General features: G+C 34.6%; 1 long non-coding RNA gene across 1 annotated transcript in view; it reads right to left on the bottom strand.

The window, feature by feature from the left end:
- LOC136826199 (uncharacterized) overlaps positions 1–20,747 on the bottom strand; it is a 708,350-nt gene that overhangs the window by 341,529 nt on the left and 346,074 nt on the right. The window contains exon 3 of the long non-coding RNA XR_010849539.1: positions 4,024–4,093. This is a non-coding gene — a long non-coding RNA (uncharacterized lncRNA). The remainder of the gene's footprint in view (positions 1–4,023; positions 4,094–20,747) is intronic.

Below are 20,747 nucleotides of genomic sequence, written 5' to 3'. Positions count from 1 at the left end.
TTTTTGAGGGTCATTGTCTAAAACGATTTTGAATTTCAGCGTATCTTTCACTAGTCTTCATAGAACTTCTCCTTTTACTATATCCGGAAACGGCCTGAAATTCTTTCTCATAAGAATGTAACGTATTCTCTGTGCAGTTTCAAAAACGATCCTTCCACACTACAGTACATGATTTTTAGCGGATGGGGCCTTCTCTACTCAGGTTTTCTAAGCCTGACTTTAAATTCTAATAAAAGAAAGAAAAGTCACTTATCAAATCCGGGTTGTTTTGAAAATTCCATCACTTCGGAATTCACCGCCATAACATGCCATTATTTTACGGAAAGCATAAAAATGCGCAGAAGAGTTGGCCTTGATTGACATATGCTAATCACCTCAGTGGATGCGTGATGGAATTGGAGCTGGGGGAAAAACCAGCTGTAAACCTTTTTCGTTTGTTATTAAATTTTTGTTTGTTTGTTCACTTTGGTTATCATAATTACCATCACTTTCATCAGCGCTTATAAAATGAATATATTCACTTCTTAGCTACCGTCGTCTGTCCATTGAAAATAAAAGTATCTGGGAATGCATAAAAATAAAGATAAAAAAAACTGAGGTGACATGAAAATTAGAAAGGTAGATTAGAGAACAACAATAATATTGAATAATGATAAAACCTATGTGTAGAATGAAAAAAGAAAAAAGATTCATGTTTAGTTCAGCAATAAAGACAACTTATTTTATCACTATATATCAACTTGTCCATCTCATGAAGACGAAAAAAAAAAATGATCCATAGTCATGTTGATGAAATCTTTAAAGGGGAAAAATTTAGCTTTTTTATAATGAAGAAGGAACAAGCAAGCATGTCAACCCCCAAAGTTTGACAACTCGCCTCGGCACCTGCAAACTCTCGAAAGTCGAAAGTGTTTTGAAACTCGCTTATTTTGTGAAGAGCTGTTTATCCTCGCGCCCGATAATAACTAAAATCTAGTTTATCTATAATGTTTTTTTTTTTTTTTCGGAGGGTCCTCCTCCGGCCTTATAATATCTTCCCGATATTCAGGAGATTTTTTTTTTTCTGGGAATAGATAGGCTCAAGAATGTACCCATTGAGAAGTTTTGGGTCTAAGGACCGAAGAAGTTCAGAAACTTCATTTCTGGAAGTCTATCGTTTTTAGAGCTCATGAAACTTTTTTTTTTTTTGGATGGTGTTTACGTTCAGGTCATTAGGTCCTCATGCAAGGCGAGGTGATGTGTCGATATTTTTTTTTTTTAACTATCTTGTCGGAAAAGGCATGTTTATATTTCTATAGATAAGTAAATTAATATGGTAAAATATTTCTATAGACAAGTAAATTAACATGGTAAAATCTCATAATAAAAACAACAACAACAACAACAATAATAATAATAATAATAATAATAATAATAATAATAATAATAATAATAATAATAATAATAATAATAATAATAATAATATATTTGGAATGCATTACAATGTGAAGAACACTAAAAGATGAGGTAAAGTATCTATATATATATATATATATATATATATATATATATATATATATATATATATATATATATATATATATATATATATATATATATATATATATATATATATATATATATATATATATATATTTGGAACTCTCTTGCCAGAATTGTTGCGATTTTATTCCTTTTGACAAGTAAATTAATATCTAAAGGTAAATGTTGGAGGGACTTAGGAATCTAAAGTCACTCAAAAATTTGGCTATAGATGGACGAGGAACAGCATTTAGGATAAGATATAGATTTTAGTGATCCCTATATTGTTGCACTGTACTTTGACAACAATTTGTGATGCTAGTAATCATATAAAAACAACTGACTGACTTTAAAATTATTATTATTATTATTATTATTATTATTATTATTATTATTATTATTATTATTATTATTATTATTATTATTATTATTATTATTACCTAAAATATGAAATTTTACCATACCTATTCACTTGTCAAAAGGAATAAAATCACAACAATCCTAACAAGAAAGTTACAAAAACAGGAAAATATCGATACATTACTTCACTTTGCATGAAGACCAAGTAACATGAAACGTAAACGCCATAAAAAAAAAAAACTTCATAAGCTCTAAAAACGATAGACTTTCAGAAACGAAGTTTGTGAACTTCTTCGTTGCTCAGACCCAAAACTTCTCAACGGGTGTACATTCTTGACCCTATTTATTCCCAAAAAAATTCTGAATATCGAAAAGGTATTATAAGGCCGGGCGAGGACCTTGCGAAGAAAAAACCATTATAGATAAACTGGATTTTAGATATTATCGGGCGCGAGGATAAACAGCTCTTCACAAAATAAGCGAGTTTCAAAACACTTTCGACTCGCAAGAGTTTGAAGGTGTCGAGGCGAGTTGTCAAACTTCGGGGAGTTGAAATACTTACTTGTTCCTTTTAGTTTTCTGCAAAAGAAAACTATTGTGCCAGATTTGTTTGTCCGTCCACACTTTTTCTTGTCCGCCCTCAGACTTTAAAAACTACTGAGGCTAGAGGGCTGCAAATTGGTATGTTGATCATCCACCCACCAATCATCAAACATACCAAATTGCAGCGCTCTAGCCTCATAGATTTTTTTTTTTTATCTTATTTAAGGTTAAAGTTAGCCATAATCGCGCTTCTGGCAACGATATAGGACAGGCCACCACCGGACCGTGATTAATGCATCATGGGCAGCGGCTCATAGAGCATTATACCGAGACCACCAAATGATAGATCTAATTTCGGTGGCCTTGATTATACGTTGTACAGAAAACTCGATGGCGCCGAAGACATCTTTTACTTGTTTCGTTATAAAGGATCATTTTTTCCCTTAAAGACTTCATCAACTTGAATAGGGGTAATTTTCATGTCGTCTCCATGAGAGGGAAAAGTTAATACAGAATGACGGAATGAATTATCTTTATTGTTGAACTAGATGTAAACATTTTTCCTCCTTTTTTTTCTCTTGTATGGTTTATCAGTATTTAATATTATTGTTATATTCCCTAATCTGCCTTTCTCATTTAATGTCACCTCAATTTTTTTATTACTATTGTTTTTATTCGTTATCAAGTACATTTATTTTCACTGGACGACAGAAGACGGCAGATAAACAGAGAATAATGTATTTATTTTATTGATGCTTGTGATAATGATGATAGCGATGATGATGAATAAAGTGAGAAAAAAAGTAAAAAAAATTGTCTATTAACAAAGGAAAATGTAATACTGCTGAGTGCTCCCGCAGCGTTCCCAGTCCATAAAGCATTCATCTGAATGATTACCAAACTCTTAAATATTTATTTATATTTATTCAGGTAAATATTCATTTACCTGAGGTGAATATTTATGTGAATATTTATTTACCTGAGGTGACTCTGAGCGAAAAAAAAATCATTCTGATTATTTCCCAGCCGTCCGAAAATAATTATCAGTCTCTATCAGCAGACCTCTTTTTATATCAATTAAAACAATTTTACAATTGATTTGCGCTTTGACCTTTTCAATCTCAGACAGCCAGCCTCAGGAATCACTCTCGAAAAATAAATTATTGTCGAAAACTATTTGCGTCATGTAATTATTTGTGATTATCGCCCAAATCTCCAGGCATTTTTTTTTTTTTTTGGTCAGAACAAATTTGAAATTTATTTATTGTGAGTTGTGGAGGGTTTGGGGAGAGAGGAGAGAGAGAGAGAGAGAGAGAGAGAGAGAGAGAGAGAGAGAGAGAGAGAGATAGATATTAGATATGTTAAAGACTCTTTCGATGTGCTAGTTTAACGTCTCCTACAATGGAATTGGTTTAATGATAATAATTTTATTTTCATTATTCTAATCGCACAATATCGGGTATTTTTAACCTCATGAACATGAACGCTCACCTAAGAATGGATGACTTTTGATCTTGAGAGAGAGAGAGAGAGAGAGAGAGAGAGAGAGAGAGAGAGAGAGAGAGAGAGAGAGAGAGAGAGAGAATGCCGTTTACTTACCTTAGGGCGATCCCTCGACGAGAAGTCGGCTCAGTCATGTAAGCTTCAGAAGGTCAACTTTGCCGATAATCTATAAATAAAAAAAAGAAAAATAAGGAAATGTAATCAATTAAACAATCTTATTAGAATCCAGGAAATGTGTGAAGAGCAAAAATATTATGCTGCCATCATTATTTTAAAAATCCGTTAAACTGTTCAAATAAAATTAATGCCATGAATATAATTTTTCTTTCCCGTGTTGATTAATGTCAGCTAAAAATATTATGCTGCTGAGATTATTTTAACAATCCCTTAAATTACTCAAATGAAATTAATTTCATGAACATATTTTTCCTTTCAAATGTTGATTAATGTCAGCTGTATGTTCAACTGTGTAATAATTATCAAAGTTACTCTTTATATTCTGCAAAGTGGCATTGATCTTTTAGCGCGTTTTTCTGGGCTTGAGAGAGAGAGAGAGAGAGAGAGAGAGAGAGAGAGAGAGAGAGAGAGAGAGAGAGAGAGAGAGTTCTCATCATATTCTCTACATGTAATTGTTTTGTTTATCATGTAAAATTAATGAGATATGAGACAAAGCGACAGAGAGACAACAGCTTTGATTTCTTCGTCGCTGATTACACTTGGCTAAACAATTATGCAACTGCGGAATTATATGCTGATTTAATTTACCACTGTATCTTCTATATTCATATTTGTTGAACAGAATCAGTTTATTCATCCACTTTACTTCCCAAGCATAAGACTCGATATATACGTTACCTGGAAGACGCACGGGGCAAAATATAAAATGTATTTATTTTTAGTAATATCAAGCAAAGAACAGATAAATATAAGAGCAAGGAAAATGAACTATTCTGTTATGCTAGCCTCATTAGCAGAATCTTAAAGAATAATGATCTGTTTTATGCTGCTCGCCAAAACGATTTCTCATTCTTTAATGACGGAATTATTTGTCATGAAAAGTGAATGATAATGAAATTTCTTTCGTAAAAAAACCTCGTAAAAGCTTTCACAGTCTAAACACGCTCAGAATCGAACACTCGGGAGAGTTCAACTCTTCCAAGATACTGTTATTTCTACACGAAAGCTCTCACGACCTATTTTTATTTCCTATTTTAAAAACCTATTTTTTCATTCTTGATCCTTTTAAATTCATAGAATATCAGAATGATTTTAATGCACTTTCCATTTCCATTGTTATGCTTTCATTAATTCTTTATTTATTCATTTTTCGTATTACTTCCCTCTGACTGTCCAGATTTTCTGAGGATTTTGGCACGTAGATAAAAAGAGAAACACTACTAAAACCTTTTCCCTTTGAGAGGAGTTCCCATTACTCAGATATGGCACAGGCTATCACATATAATTACCGTATATTTCACGACATGAATTCAAGAGACAGAATTCCCCTCACAATTTCTACGTCTAAAAACACACACACACACACACACACACACACACACACACACACACACACACATATATATATATATATATATATATATATATATATATATATATATATATATATATATATATATATATATATATATATAAGCTTGAAGGTCTGATATACTGAGACCGCTTCCCATAAATGAAACTCTCCAAAAATCCCTTTTATATAAAGTCTTTTTTTTTTTTTTTTTAGGGAATCCGCTGAAACTACAACCATAAAAATCACTAAGCCGAGAAATGCGGTTTGAGGGGATTACAGCTCGTCATATATAAAGCAGCCGGATGACCTTTGCAAGAGAGACTGGGAGAGAATAAAGCTGAATTTCATCTTATAATTTATTTTGTAAATTTTATACTTATTTAGAAAATGGGGAACACATTAATTTGTCATATGATTATGGTTGGTTTGCCTCTGAGTATCTAAAGGATGAATTCTAAATAAGTGAATTAATATAAATCATGTTTCTGTAGGTAAATAAGTTCGTAAAAGAATATTTAATGAAGTCTGCGGTATTGCCTGGAATTTTGAACTGCAGGGCGAAAGACTTAGTAATAAAAACATATTGCATACACGGAAGGTGTTTTAAAATTTATGAATACCTACTTAATATGTTGATGCGTGGTTTCCTTAGATAGTAAGATGAAAAGGTATTTAGGTACGAAGTTTGAGGGGAAAAAAAAGAAAAGTTATACAGAAAAATAGTAAGTCTTTGGCATTTATGCTTCTTTCAACGTGCTTGCAAGTCCACTAAATATTTTGGTCATGGATTTCATATATTGTTCGTTATTTTTATCAGACATGAATTTTTAATGGCTATTTTTAAGAGACAGGAGAATTCCCACGCAATAATATAAATTAAAAATACACTCGCAAAAAATGTCCTTAACCAGGAAAACCTCAAGTATAGCTTCTTATTGCTCAGCTAAAGAGTCACGCAGTTCAATACGCCTAAAACTCATTCTACTGTACAGTGAAACTACAGCATAGTCTTCGATATAAGAGCCATCCTACCTTCAATAAAAACAAATAAATACCCCCTTTGTCTCGAAAATTGTGAAATAAATAGCCTGTCGATTGAAGTGTTGGTTTTATCCCCAACTGCTCCATTCAAGGAACCAAGAACCACGCGAAAAAAGACATAGAATCCATAGCATTTCAATTAAGGCCGTGTCCTACTCCATACCTGCGTCAGATAGGCCTCCGGCCTAAACCTTTCAAGGACCAAATTTTTTCCTTAAGTGGTTCATAGAAGAGAGAAATAAAACTCGAGAGGGAGAGAGAGAGAGGGTGAGGGAAAAATGGCTGTGGGTTATTATTTTCTATGTAAGCATTAAATAGGGAGATAGATAGGTAAACTAGAAATAGGTGGACAAGTAGATAGACGGAGGTAAAGCAGGCATAGACAGATAGGCTTGTAGGTAAACCAGTAATAGATAAATATGAAGATGAAGTAGAATAGAACAAAATACAGAATTTAGGCCAAAGGTCAAGCGCTGGGACCTATGAGGTCATTCAGCGCTGAAAGGGAAACTGACAGCAGGAAGGTCTGAAAGGTGTAACAGGAGGAAATGAAGGCAGAACAGCGTAAACAACAGGACATCGTGAAATGACTGAATACATGAAATATCATATATCATATGAAACATTATATTATACGTAAAGTGGTTCTTGTACTCTAGCGCACGTTAATTTCTCACCTAACAACAGGACTGAGAAAATTTAGCATATAATAATAATGTTTTTAGGGCGTCATCGCTTCTATGTACGAGAGGCTTATGTGAAATGCCTAAAGAAAAACATTTGGGTCATTTTACTCTTTGAAGATTATGTAAATAAGGTCAGCGTGCTGTAGACCCCAAACACAAAATATTGATTCTATGTTTGTTGCTAATTTGCTCTAAAGACAAATCATTTCTACACACAGACATGTCTTTTTCTTTTACTTTGATTTCATGGTTTATTCTGAGCGATTCATTTTATTTACGATTCTTTTTTCGTTCTAGATTATTCTCTTTATTTATGATTTTATATTTCATTCGAAGTGATTCTCTTTATGACCATAATTTATTCCAAAGTAAACTCTGCCACCACGCTATTGCACCCTTCCACTGAACAGCATTTCGACGAATAAATGAATAACGCTTCCGTGTAAATAGTTAATCTCTCTCTCTCTCTCTCTCTCTCTCTCTCTCTTCGAGAGTCAGGCAGAATCAATCCTATTTGCACCGGATTTACATGTCAAGAGCCGGAATTCCAAAACAAAAGCAGAGAAGAGAAAATAAAGTTAAGGCTTGCGATTCGCTTTATTCGAAATGTACTGGAAGTTCAAATCTGTCGCGCCTTTGAAGTTTCTATTAATATATTTGTGTTGTTTCTAAAGCGTTGATTTTGACGGGAGAGTTTTTTTTTATCAGTGTTTCGTAATTTGGTATATGAAATACAATAGAATTTGAATCTATGATTACGTTAGAACATTTCTGTGTTCGCTCTTAATCCTTTTGGTAAAAAATTTTACTTGATCTCTTTATGAACTGATATGAATTTCAGAGATCAAAATCAGGTCTAATAATTTTTCTGAAAGTGGAGTGAAAATTAATGTAACTCATTATATTTATCCTTTTCAGAGGAGGAAATAACAACGTTCGATTGATGATTTATTATGCATAATTTATTTTATAAATTTTTTTATAATTTATTTATAAAAAAATTTTATATTTTTTTTTTTTAAAGAACAGACGAACTGAAAGTTGAGAATCCTGAGGAGCTCCCATTTATCACGGCTCATCCAGGAAAAAAAAAGCATGGAAAAAATAAATTTTCGTCTCCTGATCAACTAAAATAAAAATAAATCTTTAAAAAAAGGCTTTTCCTTAAATTATTTTTTTTGTTTTTGTTTTTGACATCTTTCGTTAATGTTACGATAACTAGGAACGTTAATTTGAGTTGTATATATTTGTAAATATATATATATATATATATATATATATATATATATATATATATATCTTATATTAAATCATTAAAACATCCATCATCCTTCTCACCGTATAGCATATGCTATATGAGGAGTTGATATAAATCTGCTTTAGCCTTTAAAGTCTTTTGATAGAAGGATTACTGATTTTATCGTTAAAGAGCTCAAATATTAGTTGAAGTTACCATATTATTTCTCATATAAGCATAAAGATATTGGCAAAATGTAACGAATTAAAAATATTTCACCTTTGTGTGTAGATAATATTTTATTTTACTTATTCATTAAAACTTGAGTGATACAACGTAGATGCGATCAGTCATTTTAATGAGATTTTAATAAGAATTTTGGTTCTGTAAAGCTCTGGTTTTGATGATCCGATTTTTTTTATAATATTCTTTCATATTTTGCTTACAATAACTAAGTATAAGTCGACCACTTTCTGAGACTTAACATTAAAGGAAAACCAAATTTCATAAAATAAGTAGCACACACAGAGAGAGAGAGAGAGAGAGAGAGAGAGAGAGAGAGAGAGAGAGAGAGAGAGAGAGAAAATTAATATACACCCTTCAGAATATTGTGGGTCCCTCCAACCGACGTCGTCTCTCCATTTGCAAAACCCTTCACGGCTGAATATTTGTTTTGATATATGAGTATCTTTCCCCCTTCATTCTCAACTTTCCCACCTCTGTTCTGGTTCCCCATCAACTCGCAACTTTTGACTTTATGCGAAACTAACCCAGAACGAAGAGTAACTTTCTCCCGTGTCTGGTGAACTTCCTCGTGTATGGGCCGATATAAGGCTGACTTTCAATCTCGGCGCGAGTGAAAGTTTTGCTTGCTGTGAGATGAGTTGTGAGATGAAGCATTATGAAAAATGATTTAATAAGCAAGTTTTTTTTTATATATATAGTTTTAGTTTTATTTCAGTGCTGGGTATATTTTAAGATGCTGCAAGAGATGTCGGTTCTGTTACGAAAATAAAATTTAGAAATGAATTTCGCTGTCATCACGTTCATATTTTTACCCAGAAATGAAAATACCATGTAATTCAAATGAGATGTAGTTTTTGAACCTTTTATATATATATATATATATATATATATATATATATATATATATATATATATATATATATATATATATATATATACATGTACACATGTATGTATTCATATTATATATATATATATATATATATATATATATATATATATAGTTATAATATCAGAAAAGCAAACAAGGACATAATGAATGCCATAACTTGATGACCTTTGCAACCAACTTTTACCAACCCACATAGGTACTCATTATACATTTAATATTCATAAACTTCTTTAAAAAATCTTTCCAATTTCATTACTTTCCCTTTATCCATCAGTCAATCAAGAACATGTACTCGAAGAGTGCCGGTAATCCGCCTGTATATTTCATTAAACTTTTAACGTAGCTTCTCTCTCGCAGCTTATAAAGCGAATTTCTTGCTTCAGGGCGTTGGTCTCTGCGCGCTCCTAGAGTTTTAATTGGCTGGTCCTTTACCGGGTTACATTTTCTCGAAGTCTAGCTAATGAAAGTTACATAAGTTTCCTGATCAGCTCGGAAAGGTAAATGAATGACGTCACCAATGAATAGTTGCCGGATACTGCCAGCAGGTTCAAAAGCCCAGGATGATATTTTTTTTTTTTGCGGCTGGTTGTCATATCCCGACTTTTTTGGTACTTGCTTCTTCTTGTTTTCTGTGTTATTCACGTTACTTAATATCAATAATATCCTTTGCATTCTCATATTGCAATGTTTATATTTATCGTATTTAGTTTTATACTCTCTCTCTCTCCTATTCCGTAGGTTAATGATTCAAGCTGTAAATTCCTTTGCACTGAATGATACTCCCATTTATGCAGAAAACCACTAATACCAGAATCGTCCACTCAAATGTTTTTAATTTGAAATGTCATATATAAATTATATATAACTCTTGCTCAAGTCAAAACACTTCATCTTTGCATTTGTTTATGTGATGTGCGTATCTTCAAGGCTAAAAACGTGCGGAATATATTTATTCTTAAACGTTTTCTTAGTCTGAAATGCGGTAATGCACTTTATATGTTCGTTAATCGTGTAAAAAAAAATAATAGAGGGGCTAAAGAGGGGAAGTATAGTCCCACAACAAAAATATCCTAAAAGGAATAGTTAAGGCACTTCACACACACACATGTATCGAACCCAGGTCTTTCAACTGAAAGGCCTGGGTTCGATCCTGGTGTACGTCAGAAATTTATTCTGTTCCACATGTGATTGTGTTGATTATTTCTGTAATATATATACATATTATATATATATATATATATATATATATATATATATATATATATATATATATATATATATATATATATATATATATAAATATATATATATATATACACAATATATATATATATATATATATATATATATATATATATATATATATATATATATATATATATATATACACAACACACACACATATATATCGTATATATGTGTATGTGTGTTTATATAATATGCCCATAGGTATTAATGCGCGAAAAGATTCTGTTACCGTGAAGAGAGTAACACACTACTAGTTTGAATGACACAATTAAATCCTGAGGACTTCACCCTAACCATAAACAGAATTTTTATTAAAATCCTCCACCTCAGGATTTTATTTCCAGCACCTCTTCATTAAAGGCAGCCTTTGAGGACTGGCAGCACTCGGCGAAAGAATTCAACACCCCCCCCCCAACTCCTCTCCCTTTTTTTTCGAGAGATGGAGGAGGGCAGGTGTTTATTTTTGCTTCTCTGGGAGGAAGGGCACGGAGCAGAAAACGAACCTGACGAGTAATTTTCATATTCATGAGATTACGATACTCGGGGTTCCTCTCCCTTCGCCCTGGGGGTGATGGCCGCCCTTAAAAGCTGCGACATTTTAGGTTTAGTGGCGTCTCACGCCTCTGCTCTGTCCGCAGGATGCCCAGTAGGACTTTGGCCATGTTTCCAAGTTTCTCTAGATGTATCCTGTCTATTTTTCATGTGGAATATAGAGTTTTGGCTAAAGGCCAAGCGCTGGGACCGGTGAGGTCATTCAGCGCTGAAACGGAAATTGAGAATAAAAAGGTTTGAAAGGAAAACCTCGCAGTTGCACTATGAATCAATTGTTAGCAGAGGGTGGAGAGTAAAATAAGTTGGAAGAAAGAGAATATGAATGGAGGTACAGTAAAAGAAATGAAAGAGGTTGCAGCCAGGGACCGAAGGGACGCTGCAAAGAACCTTAAGTAATGCCTACAGTGCACCGCGTGAGGTGCACTGACGGCACTAACCCCCTACGGGGACATTTTTAATGTCAATTAGTAACATCTTTCCACAGTTAGCAAAATTATGTTTTTTTCTTCTACATTTGACAAAAAACAGTAACTAATTGATTAAATATACTATCAAAATGACTAGTGGATGATCTGAATGAAATTGATCAATTAACGTGCAAACATGTAATAAAATTTCTATTTCTGCAGATTGATGGAGCCTGTTATTACTTCTAGTTTTTTTTATTGGTTTCAACAGTTGTCTTTTGTTAAGAAAATAATAAAAACCTCAGAGATGAACAAGCTGGTTTTAGGATATAAGCAGGAGCGTCACTGATTAAATTTTGTGTCAAGATACATTGTCCAGCAATGTATGAAAATTGAAATTCTCTCAAGATGGCTTTTGTCGGTTGCGAGAAGGCATTTGACAGCATCCACAAGCCAAAATTTTCGGTCCTTCATCACTGTATTAGTCCCTTTAAACATGTTAAGATGAAGAAAAATGAAATGTAAGTTATATTAACGTAAGATACATTAATGTAGGTAGGGCCTTATTAGAAATCAGATTGCAGGATGAAGTAAAAATATGACACCATATGGGAAATTGCTGAAACTCCATAGTGCGTGACACTCTGATAAAACTAATTCTACGAGAAATATGAAATATAATAAAAAAAAGAGAGCTCTACACATGGGAAGTTTCTTTATAAAGACTAGCAAATCAGATTAGATTTTAAAAACGAGGACTCGATTACATTTACAGCAACATCCATAAGTTATACATAAACATAAGGACTCTTGGTTTCTCTGTCAGCTCACTTCCTGCATTCACCAGGAAATAGAATGTCGAGCACATATCTCTTCATACTTTGAGACCTTGACAGTTCCATTGCTACTTACGGACTACCAAGTGTTGGGAAAGCCTTTCGCCTTAGCGTAGTATCGAATATTGCTTAGAGAGAAACTTTTGAGAGGCGTATGACACGGGAAAGAAGGGTCAAATTGAATTCGGTATATATAACCATAAGAATGGCCAGTACGTTTATGGTTTCAGCCTTTGGAAAAGCTGTAAAAAATCTTACGATATATACACACCACACACACACACACACACACACACACACACACACACACACACACACACACACATATATATATATATATATATATATATATATATATATATATATATATATATATATACATTTTATATATATACACATATATGTGTGTGTATATGTATATATACATACATGCATATATACATATATATATATACATATATAAATATATATATAAAGTTTCGTCCTTATGTTAGGTTAATTATTTCCCAACTTCAAATTTTTTATCCTAATAAAACAATATTTTATCACGAGATGCAACACGTCTCTACAAACACAATATAATGAGAACTACCAATTGGCGATATGACTCTCCAGCATAAAATAACAAAATCCAAAAGATTCTCTTATGTAAAAAAAAAATATACGAAAATACGCTTTTAACAAAAGAGAAATCTCACAGTGACTCCGTCTAACAGAAACGTTTTCCGGCCTCTATTGCATAAAATAACAAATTCCAAAAGATTCCATATAAAAAAAAATATATTACACACACACACACACACACACATATATATATATATATATATATATATATATATATATATATATATATATATATATATATATATATATATATATATATATATATATATATATATACAAAAATACACTTTGAACAAAGAGAAATCTTGCAGTAGTTCCCTCTACCAGAAACGTTTCCATGCCTCTACTGCATAAAATAAATTCCAAAAGATTCTCCTACGTAAAAAAAAAAAAAAAAACTTACGAAAATACGCTTTTAACAAAAGAGAAATCTCGCAGTAACCTCCTCCAACAGAAACCTTCTCCGGACTCTCTTGGATTCCCCGGATGAAAGTTATAGCCACAACATGCGGCTCGGAGCAAAAAGCTTCACTTGCGGGACTCCTACATGTCTCCGGCACTTCGGCCGCTTCAAAACTTTCAGCGCCGATGCCCCGGACAAGTACGGGGAACGTTTCATTGGTCATTTTTCCGAGTTTTTCTTCCGGTGGTTTCAGATGTATTTCGAATGGATAGGTTACTGTATACTGTACTCGTATTTTTTCTCTATGACATTTTAGTCGAAAGCCTGCTGTAGATAATATGCAAATGGGTGTGGGACAAGTGACTTCATACATCATCAAGAATTGTTAATGAACTAAAGGTTTGTACTCTTGTCGTACCACCTACTTCATAGAAAAAGATATATATATATATATGTAACGAGGACAGAATTAACACCCTTTTGAAGGTGTACGTAACGTGCTCCAACGATCTTTAATCATGAAACGGAGGCGTATGAACGTTCGCTCACGGCAACACTTACATCTATTTTTCTCCTCTTTCTCTCTCTCTCTCTCTCTCTCTCTCTCTCTCTCTCTCTCTCTCTCTCTCTCTCACCGTGTATCACCTCTCTCTCTCTCTCTCTGTGTATCGCCTCTCTCTCTCTCTCATCGTTTTCCGAAGTTCACCCACCCGAATCGCACTCATTCTCACCAAATCAATTAAATGGACCATTTAAAGAAACGCAATAGTTTCTACAAAAATAAGTTTATTATTCAAATAACCCAACAAGAAATGAATAAAACAAAGCAAAGATTAGAATGCATAATAAATGAAATATCGAGTTAGATAACTAAACTCTAAACTGCAAAACACTTCTGATTAAAGAAGTCTCACTATGGCTAATAGCCTGAAAATATCCAAACTCACACATACTCCCCAAATCAATAACTAGTCATGTCAAAAAAAAACAGTCTACCACATGTTATTCATTGAACCGTCCACACTATCCACCGACACATCTGTCCACAGACATCTGTCGGAAGAATCAAACATGATACAAAACTCCCAAAAATATATGAAATGCAAAACACAATAATGGAAAGTGTAAAATGCATAGCCAAGATATGGCAAACGTAACATGACAAAACAATAATATAAAAGAGGTATGAATATTCATATTAAATCTCCCACACCAGTTCAAAAGTTCATAATGATTAGAAAATCATGGTAAAAATCACAAGTTCAATTTTCTCCCATAAAAACAGAGATTTCAAAGTCTACCTTATCTGCCGATTTAAAGCCTGGATCCTCTCCAAAGCTACGTCTAGACAACTGCAGTTCTATCACGTTAATGAACGATCAAACTCACTTTTAGGGCAGATTTTGGCACAATCTAGATCAAATTAACGCACGTACTCACGAATATACATAACACTTCGGAGATCACCTGACTGGCAATATTGCTGAGGAATCAAACTATTTGCTGAACACAAAGATTTTACTTCGAGTCTCTCGACTACTTCCATCTGACTCCATAAATTCTTTCATCACATCTTAAAGCATTGAAGCTATGAAATGCATATATGTGTCCTTTAAAATTGTAGCAGCCATCTTTTCTGAAATAGAGCTCAAGCCACCACATAAGAGCGTCTCGCTCTCCTTAACGGCAAACCAAAACAAAAGCATATGTATAAAACATAACAGATAGAGCTATGCTCAATTAGCAATGTCTACTGCACTGCAGCTTTAAGGACTGCTCTCATGACGCACTTCCAAAGTCACTGGGGTTGAGTTCTTAGAGCCTTTACATGTAATCTTACAAACACGAATAAGCTTTACTACCCCCACAACAAGAATTATCAGTAAAATAGCTATTAAGACAATTAAAATTGTCGGCATAATATATTCTGATACTGGAACATCACGGAATCGTCAATGTCTTCCAACGGTGGAACCGTCATTGGCACCTTTGGTTGTAGGTACCTCCACTACAAATGCTCGTTATGCGTATGACGCATAATTATCTTCTCGGAACTGTTGAATACAGCACGGCTAAGTACGAGAAATTCCGTAGACAGGATTCTGCAGGATGAATCGAACTGCTCGGACCCTCGATGAACGAATGTCGTCGACTTGTTGCTCTGGCACATCATTGTAACTGCATACTCCTTGCAAAAACACGGCAGGAAGAGTACTGGTGGACTCAATGTGGTAATCTCGCAGGAACTGTCTAAAGTCACATTCTGTCGGAGTCTGTCTATGAACCAATGATAATTCACAACCACCCACAGACACAACTCGCAACTGGAAAATACTACTGTCACACACACACTTCTCTCTAACTAAAGCACAACTCGTCTTATAATCAACTCCCGAACCTTGATATTGATCTCCCAAAATGAACATGGTCTCTACTCTATCCCATGTCACTACTGAGTCTCCCAAAAACACTCGAAAAAGGTCTAATAACAAAAAGGTTTCATGTTACTGAACCAAACAAAACCACTAATGCAAAAGTAAACACTCACAATGTGAACTAATTCCAAGTTTGTATCTCAGAATAATCACAGTCAACTCACTATTAAGCACAATAACTCTACGGAACTCACTCATAAAAAAAAAATTCTATCCAAACACTAAAAGGTATCATATCTCGTAAAAGACATGAAAGTTCTACTCTGGTTAGCAAATATTTCGCAACACCTGACTAACTCTCAACAAAACAGCAATTGACGTAATGGCAATCGCTCTCATGATCTCAACAACTACAACTACTCACAACACAGCTCCCTTCATTTAAAAAAAAAAGGAACTGAGGAAAAAAAAAATCCAAATACTCAAACACGATCTCCCAACCCGAAAAAAAGATCAGACTTGTTCGGTCCGATATACTAAATACCTCCCCAAAAAAAAATAATCTAAACAACACCCATATTGCGTCAGATGATAAAATACATCATAACACAATAACACACTAACACACGGGTCAAATCTCGTATGAAATTAGCCCATGTCTCAACTTCTAAAATCATTCGAAAACAAATGATTAAGAACTTCAACATCTAAAATGAACAAGAGACAAAAAAAAATTTAAAAAATAAATGTCATATATATACAAATATTAACCCATTACATCCCAACTTTCTTTAACTTCGAAATATGGGTCAATTTCGTCACTCCAGTATTTACATCTTTAACTACAAATCTATTCCCTCTTTTGATCTCTACAATCTCAAAAGGTCCGTGGAACTTCGGACTTAATTTATAATTCAGATCATTCCGAACATTCACTTTAACAAACACTCTATCACCCATCGAAAAAGCTACTCCCCTCGATTTCGCGTTACTTTTCTCTACCATTGCACGCGAACTAAGTTCAAGTTCTTTACTGATACGTGCAAATCTTTCTCTCGCTGTATTTATCAATGAAGTGACCGTAACATCACCCTGAACTCGCTCTGGTAACAAATCAAAAGGTCCTTTCAACTTGTATCCATACAAAGCTTCTGCTGGAGATATCTTAATTGTGTCATTCATCATAGTATTGATACTATATCGCACTTCATCCAAAGATCTGTCCCAATGTGTATCGGAACCTCCCACCATCATGCGCAAAGCTTCGATTACTTTCCGATTCGCCCTCTCACACAACCCATTCGCTTCAGGTCTATACGGGATTATAGATACTTTCTTTATCCCCAACAAATTAGCAAGACCGTCTAAAGTCTTATTAATAAACTCCCTACCATTGTCTGTGATCAGACATTCTGGAACACCATATCGACAAATTATCCCCTTAAAAACGCTATAGCAACTTCCTCAGCTGATTTGTATTTCAGTGGGAAAATCTCGACAAAGCGAGTCAACTCATCAACAACTACTAATAAATGTCTATAACCATAAGCGGACTCTGAGAAGTTACCCAGAATATCCATATGCACTCTCTGAAACGGCCTATGTGGTATGGGATATGAACCCAAACGACACGACACTGTCGTCGCTGGCTTATTCGCATTGCAAATAGCACACTTCTTCACAAAGGCTTCTACTGCGGAAAACATATTTTTCCAAAAGAACTTTGACCTGACGTTTTCATACGTCTTGTCTACACCCAAATGAGGAGAACCAAATTTACAATGTACAATGTCTAGAACTTGTGGTACTAGACTCTCTGGCACGATGATTTGTGTAATCTCACCCATGCTTCGAGTACTTCATAAGTTATACTTAACTTTTCTCACCAATAAATTATTCTCCAACTCTAGACCAGAAAAGGCAACTTATACCCTTTCTTCGGTGAAACTCCCTTAAGAAATGCCTTAGCATCTGACAACAATTTATCTTCATCTTGCTTTTGTTCCAGCAAGCCTATGTCCCAAGTGACATTTTCACCCGTAATATAACACACTGCGTTACTCTCACTATCACGAATAACAATCTCTCCCGAGACTGCCGACTCACTATTTCTCCCCGAAGTATGCACTGTAGGAACGTGTATGTCCTCTACATGCGATCTCTCAGAACTACTAATATCAGAGACATTAGACACCAAATATTTACTCTCTTCTCCCACACAGGATTCGGTGTGTATTTCCTCATCCTCGACCGGAAAATATCTGCTCAATGCATCTGCAACTACATTATGCTTACCTTCAATGTATTTGAGGTTTGCATCAAAATCTCTCAATGTTAGGAACCAACGTGCTCTCTTGGGCGACAAATTTGGCTTATTAAAAGCTCTAACAACGGTTGATGATCTGTAAAAATCTCAACTTTATTTCCCAACAACAACATCTTAAAATGAACAAGGCTAGAGACGACTGCACTGCAGCCTCCTTGTCCACAACTGACATCAGCCTTTCGTTACTACCACGTGTTTTGAACTTTCTGCTATAAAAAGCAATTGGGTGTAATTTCCCCTCAAATTTCTGCATCAAACACGCACCTATACCTTCCTGACTCGCGTCAGTCACTAAGGTGAACGGTTGACTAAAATCTGGAAACTTCAAAACTGGTGGGTTCACCAAAGCGTTCTTAAGCTTCTCAAAAGCTAATTGTTGACTATCACCCCAAACAAACTTAACGTCTTCTCGTAACAAATCTGTCAATGGAGACGCTATTGTAGAAAAATTCCGCACAAAACGGCGAAAGAAACCCGACATACCTAGGAACGAACGAATCTGTTTCCTGGTTTTGGGAACTGGAAAATTCACAATGGCTTTAACTTTCTCATCATTCACTCTAACTCCTCTTTAGAGATAACATGTCCTAAATAGACGATTTTTCTCTTCAGAAACTCACATTTGGCCAATTTGACCTTTAACCCAGCGAACCGTAATCGCTTAAGGACTTCTTTTAACACCTTTAGATGTTCTTCAATTGTATCTGTGCATATGAGAATGTCATCCATGTACACAAACACCGACTTTCCTAACAAGCCATGAAGTACTGTGTTAACCAGTCTAGTAAATGTTATTGGGGACCCTTGTAATCCAAAAGGCATTCTATTAAACTCGTAATGTCCCTTTGGTACCGAAAATGCTGTATATTTACGGCTACTCTCACAAAGGGGAACCTGTAAAAACCCTTGCATAAGATCTATAGATGAATATATATTCTTGCCACCGATCTCAACAAACAAATCAGGCAAACAAGCTACCGGATATCTATCTGGGCATGTTTTTCATTCAATTTACGAAAATCTACACAAACTCTGATACTACCGTCTTTCTTAGGAACTGCAAGCAAAGGAAAATTAAACGGAGAATTGGACGGTCTGATAATGCCTTCCGACTCCCACTTCTGAACTTCTTTTTCTACTTCTTCCCTGATCTTAAAAGGAATTCGATATGCTGGAATATATATGGGATTTGTACCCTTTTCTAGGCGGATTGAATGTTCTAAAACATCTGTAACTCCTAATTTATCTCCCTTCAAAGCAATGATATCTAGATATTCTTTCAACACTTTCTCTACTTTATCTGAATATTCAGGATAATCAACTTTAGCCAAGTGTTCATGTAGAACCTGACTTCGGAACTGTTGCTCCTCGTTAGGAAACATATTCCCGTCTCCACAAAAACTCACTAATTTATGCTCTTCATTAAACTCTTCAAAATCAATTACATAAGTACCCTTGTGATATTTTTCACTGAGTCTTGATAGCTAACTAATTCTACTGAAGTCACGCCTGCGACTGAAATTTCATTCACTGACACCGTACTCACAACGTCTTTGAATTTCTCGGTTCCCTCAACAACGCACACTTGAGAAGGAAACTTTTTCTCTTTCAGCGACACTTTAACTAATGTAGGAACTCGCGGTTGCAATTCAACATCTTCCAACAAAAATCCTTTGAAAGATCTTTGCGGAATATCTTCACTCTCTAATGAATGTGTTACACATGTCTCCGACTGTGTCTTAAGTTTCTCACAAGTTTTTTTCCTGTGTATATATGGAACAAAACAACCCGACTCACCTATTGTAATCCCCTGAACTCCCGTAAGAATGTTGATGTTATGTCGCATACAAGAAGGGTGTCCTAGCAAAACCATTTCACCTAAGGCTAATCCTTCTATGACCAAAAATGATTCTACTATTGTCTTTCCACCGATACAAAGCGTAAGAAATGACGAACCTAAAATATTCAGTTTCCTCGCTTGTACATCACACACTGTCTCACTAGAAGGGACTAATTTGCACTCTGGAAACCTCGAGTGAAAAAGGTCAGCATTTACTAAGTTAACTGAGCTACCAGAATCAATGAAAATAGAAATTTCATTGCCATTAGAGAATCCACGTACAATTGGCCTAGGTTCTAGTGACTCTACGACCTGATTAGTCATTATCCTGTGTCTGTTTTCGAACTTATCTTGTGAAAATTCTGCTGTTCCTTTGTGTATCTAGAACTTGCATCATGTGGAATTCTCCTGTCATATCTAGAAAAAACTCCCCGTGACTTCCCTGAATAATCTCTATTCTTCGTGGCTGGGCAAAATCTCCATCCATGATCTGAAGATTTGCAAACTGAACAATATCTCACTCTGCAATTTGACTTACTATGGCCTATTTTATCACAATTAAAACAACGTACCGTT

Source organism: Macrobrachium rosenbergii, chromosome 40, assembly GCF_040412425.1.
Source record: "Macrobrachium rosenbergii isolate ZJJX-2024 chromosome 40, ASM4041242v1, whole genome shotgun sequence".
NCBI lineage: Eukaryota > Metazoa > Arthropoda > Malacostraca > Decapoda > Palaemonidae > Macrobrachium > Macrobrachium rosenbergii.
The sequence above is the reverse complement of the archived record's forward strand: the minus strand, read 5'-3'. Positions and strand labels throughout refer to the sequence as shown.